General features: G+C 36.1%; 1 pseudogene; it reads right to left on the bottom strand.

Annotated features, from left to right (window-relative positions):
• Nucleotides 1-2,023: 2,023 nt before the first annotated feature.
• Nucleotides 2,024-3,374, bottom strand: LOC143387743 (AKT-interacting protein pseudogene; annotated as a pseudogene).
• Between the last annotated feature and the right edge of the window lie 1,897 nt (nt 3,375-5,271).

Below are 5,271 nucleotides of genomic sequence, written 5' to 3'. Positions count from 1 at the left end.
TTTTTGGGGGGGGGGGATATAAGATATCCCATATTTTAGATATATTGAAATTCAAATGGGATATTCAGATATCCCATATTGCAGATAACCATAGCAAGCACACAACCCCAAAGAGATACTTCAGCTTTCTTCAATATGTAGTGCTTATCTCTGAAATTTTCTACCTATGCACTTGGTCACTGTTTTTTTTTTTTTTTTTTTTTGTAAGGTTATCCTTGTGTTTAGGCACCCTCTTCTGATCAATATGTGCATATTGTTATGTGTTTGTGAGTATTTTTGTGTTATGATTGAATGTCAGGTGTCCCCCATGTCATGTGTGAGACGATGTAAGAAGGCTTAAAGGTGAAATGATTGGGTTACCAGTTCCTTAATCCAAGCAGTGATTTAATCCCCTGATAGACTTACTGGGTGGTAACTGAAGGCAGGTAGGTTGGGCCTGGAGGAGGAGGGTCATTGGGATAATGCATTTGGGATATTTATTTTGTCACTACGGATTGGATCTTGCTCTCTCTGCTTCCTGGTGTGATGTCTTGAGCTGCTTCCCCCCACTACACTTTTCCACCATGATGTTTAGTCTTACTTCAAGCTCTGAGGAATGGAGTTTGCTGTCTATGGACTTAAAACTCTAAAACCATGAGCCCCCAAATAAACTCCTCCTCTTCTAAAATTGTTCTTGTCAGGTCTTTTAGTCACAACAGTGAAAAAACTGACTAAACCATTGTGTATGTGTGCTTTCTTTTTCTTGTTAATTATTTATTAATTAATTTTTTTTCTATTCAGACATTAGTCATTAAATTATTATTATTATCACTAAATTAAATAATTAGTAAGTCATTAGCCTGAGGCTGTCTCCATACTTTGAATATTTACATAACAAATTGGGAGCCCAATTTGTAAAGAAACTGAAACCTGGGGGTTGCTGCTCAGTGGTAGAGCACTTTCCTAGCATGTGTAAGGCCCTGGGTTCAATCCTTAACACAACATAGAAATAAATAAGTAAAATAAAGGTATTGTGTCCAACTATAACTAAAAATTAAAATATTAAAAAAAACCTGAAACCTAACTTAGGAGTATATATTTTAAAACAAATAGTCACTAACAGTCAAACACAGTTAATCACAGTGAGCTGATTTGACCATGCCTATATAAAGCAAATGCCCCATCACTTCATGCCCAAAGAAGGCTGATGCCTCATTGTAGTCAATAGAGTAATTTCTCTACTATATGTCCACATTCAATCTATAGAAGCTCCCTGATCACCCCACTGGTAGAGTTCTCTAAACACCTGGTTCTGACAGCTCTTTGATTTGTGAATTGTTCCTTGCTCAAATAAACTGTTAAATTTAATTTGTCTCAGTGTTCTTTTAAAAACACTTAAAAATTTGACCTTACTAGGAACCATTTTAACACTTTTTGTTTTGCCATAAAAATTAAGTATGCAATGAAAAAAAAAGTATAAACAAGTGCTCTCACTTCAACTAATATGCATGTCTGTGACAGTAGTTTGTAAGTCAATATGACAGTAGAAAGAAGGCTGAAATTTACATGATCTCCCACTTTAAAGGTCTTTGCTATTTGAATGTGCTAGATACCTGTCTACTTCATATCTTAACTATGCACTTACCTAACAAACACTGATTTTAAAACTATTAATTAGTGTTGAACTGTTTGCTATGTTAGTTTAAATGAATGCAACTTAGCTTTAGCATTATATTCAGAAAAATAAGCCTCATGATCTTCAGTTCTTAATAGAAGTAATATATCACTTAAAGAGAGGGTCTCTAAATTTGCTGTTAGAACTTACATATATGTGGGAAATGATACTAATAAGTCATTGTTTGCTGTTTTACTCTTCAGCAGTCTTTTGCAAAGTTCAGCTTTAACCAAATCAGAGTCTAGCATGATATACCAGATTCATCGTCTCTTAAGGGGTACTGCTTTTTCTTCTTTACTAAAAAGTTGGACTGACCCAGGCTTTACCCATGATAGGCTAGCAGCATGAACACTATTATTGTGAGTTTCCTCAGACTTTTTCTGAGTCAATATCTTCTCTGGATTCAAAAACAGAACGATTCCATGGAGAAAAGCTAATTGCATGGAGTTCTTCTGTTTGGGGTTGGTCAAATAAATGGGCAGTGCAAATCTTAACACAGCTATCTGAATTCCTTTTCAAAGGCTGAATGTCTTTTTCATCAAATGCTGAACTGCAGCCTCTGGGCTTAGGGGGCTTGCTCTATTATCCATCTAGGAGAAAAATTCTCCTTGAATGCATTAATACTTGGCAAATGTAATTATGGTTGTGCCTCCACTTCACAAATGCTGTCTTCACATCCAGTTCACCTGAGGTGGAATCAACTAGTAGTGAAAGACAGGAATATCAAACAAGTGACCATCTGGACAGTTATCAGGAATGTAAATGGTAAACTTAAATGTGCCATCTTGACATAGTTCATGCTATATGAATGTTAATAAGAACAACATTACTGCAAAATGATAAGGTGTTTCCATAAACAAGATAAATTTAGCAAGAAGAGAACACTCCATGAAGAACAGTCCCTATGAAGCATGGGTGACATTTATTGATTGTGCTGCTGGGGAGAGAAAATATAGTCTTAGTTATGGGCAATGCATTTTTTTAAAAAAATATTTTTAGGTGTAGATGGACACAAAATCTTTATTTTATTTATTTTTCATCTTTTTTCTCTTTTAAAATTTTATTTTAATTAGGTATATATGATAGCAGAATGCATTTTGACTCATTGTACACAATTGCAGCACAACTTTAAATTTCTATGGTTGTATAAGATGTAGTGTTGCACCATATGTGCAGTCATACATGTATTATTTATTTGTTTTTATGTGGTGCTGAGGACCAAACCCAGTGCCTCATACATGTGAGTCAAGCACTTTACCACTGAGCCACAACCCTACCCCCGGGCAAAGCATTTTTGGAAATAGAAGATTTCTTTGGAACAATTTGAGAAGGGGTAGTTTTTATGTGCCCTGTTAATATCTCCTCTTCACTATCAGACCATTAACATACAGAGCTTGCAAACATGTTCTTGAAAGGGTTCAAACATGGACAGTAGCAGTGTGTTGTTAAACTCACACCCTCAGCATTCACTCTACCCACCAACCCTTGGGGCAGTACACTATCCAGAACTTTCAGTGCAGAGCTCTGGCAGCATTTCCAGGAACAGTGCCAGTCTGGCCTCTGCTGTCTCCCCACCCTTCCCTGTCTTTAGCTTCTGTGGTGTGTGTGTTTTATATTGAAAGGGATTAAAGGACAGTCTGACTTGTCTAGGTTCCAGATTTGCCTTGCTTCTGTAGAGAACTCTTAAGAGAGCTTACAGAAGGACATTGAGAGTAGCCATTTCCTTTCACTTCCCTGCTTAGCTGCCATCTGCTGTAGCTGGCAGAATCGGGGTCATTGCTCCTTCAAACACATCCCTGCTCCATTTTGCTAAACAATTCTGAGTATTTTGTGACCAGAGATTTCTGAATCAATTTTTAGCTTCAGTTTAATGTGGACGTATTTTCATTTTCATTTGGATGGGTATTCAAGAAGTTGGTCAGTACTGCTCTCTGGTTTTCAACATGGTCAAAGATGAACCTAAAGTGCTCAGGTAATTCCGTCATTCACTTGGAGTGCTATAATACCCTGAAGGACTGAGCCCTCAATGTGATCTTTTCTAAAGGTAGCAGCTGCTTGACATTGGTTAAGATTTGCTACTATAGCACATAAGAAAAGTTCCTCCAAGATTCAAGTACGTGTGTGTGTGTGTGTGTGTGTGTGTATAACTGCCTTTCCATGCCAAGAACACACCTTTATTTTCTAGGAGTTCAATATTTCTGTTGGAGGCTTAAGGTATTTTATAACATATTGTCTTAAAACATTAGACTGTGTCTGAGTTAATATTCAAGCTTAGGACATTACAGTGTCCCATGTCCATGAAATCTGCTACCAAGTACCATGTTCTTTCTCAGAAGTTTAGAGCCTGAATTAAGGACCTTAAAAATAACCTTCTATAAGGTGTTTACTTCTTTTTGACCTTTTCAACTTTCTGCCCTTCAATTTATACCTACCTACAGATATTTGTAAACATTTACAAAATCTCTCTTTAAACTGAGTCTCAACATGGCTCCCTGTGTTTGTTCTTCTTGTTTTTATTCTTAATTAAAAGCGATCATTAGCTTTATTCATCTTTCTATACTTTTTAAAATAGCATGTTGGCTATGGTCTAAAAGCCAGTAAACTGAATTTATTGACATTTTTATTAGTGCATACATAATACAACCATATATATAAGAATATTTTTAGTGAACTTGAGTAGATATCAATGATAAACAAAGACAAAATTCTCTATGATGCTTGGGAGCAGGGAATGAAATATTAATTTTTTCTAAATTAATTTAAATTTTCCCTGAGGCCCATTTGCTAAGATGGGGAAATAAATCAAATCTCAATTTTATGTTAGGAAATATTTTCTCACAATCCAGGTTTCATAACAATGGAGGATTTGGGGTAGCTAGTGAAATATTTATAATGCAATGAGAGACAACATTCTGGTTCTTGGTGGTGCTCACTGGAATCTTGCCCCATCTGTTGCTCAATGCTATTGTTGAGGATGATCCTTTGCCATCATGTAGGCACTGACCCCTGGGTAGAATCAAAGGTCTTCCTTAAAATGGTCCTCTGAATTTTTGGAAGATTGGACTGTGTAAAACTTCACTGATTCTCAAACTGTAGTGCTTAATTATTGGCTATGGCTATAATCTGATGCCTACAGTTGTCAACTAAATATAAAAAAGGCATAAATCTCAATGATTCATGGAAACTGAAAGTTTCCCAAGCCCATCCTTTCCCTCAGGGTTAAATCTCCTTTTCTTTCTTGACTCTCAGAATCAGGTTCTATTCCCTTCCTCTCAGTAGGAGCAGACTTTATTCTTATACAATAGGTTGACTGGCAACTTCTGTTTTCAGCTATGCAATCAAAATGCCAGCAATCATCGCAGAAGGAGAAAACCTTGACTTTTTAGGATACAGCAGGGTAAAATAGCTCTTACTCTTTTGTATTTTTCCAATAATAAATTAGTATTAATAATCAATATATGTTCATATCACAGTCTGTATCCCTTGTATTTGTTTCCCTGAAAATAGGTCATAGGTCATAGTAGATAACCTTTATTCTTTTTACCACTGTATATCTAGATTGCTGGGAACATTGCAGACATTATCCAACACTTAGTTTTCCTTTGGACTGATTTTAT

The sequence above is a fragment of the Callospermophilus lateralis genome, chromosome 2 (genome assembly GCF_048772815.1).
Source record: "Callospermophilus lateralis isolate mCalLat2 chromosome 2, mCalLat2.hap1, whole genome shotgun sequence".
Lineage (NCBI taxonomy): Eukaryota > Metazoa > Chordata > Mammalia > Rodentia > Sciuridae > Callospermophilus > Callospermophilus lateralis.
Note: the sequence above shows the minus strand (reverse complement) of the source record. Positions and strands in the feature narration are given on the sequence as shown.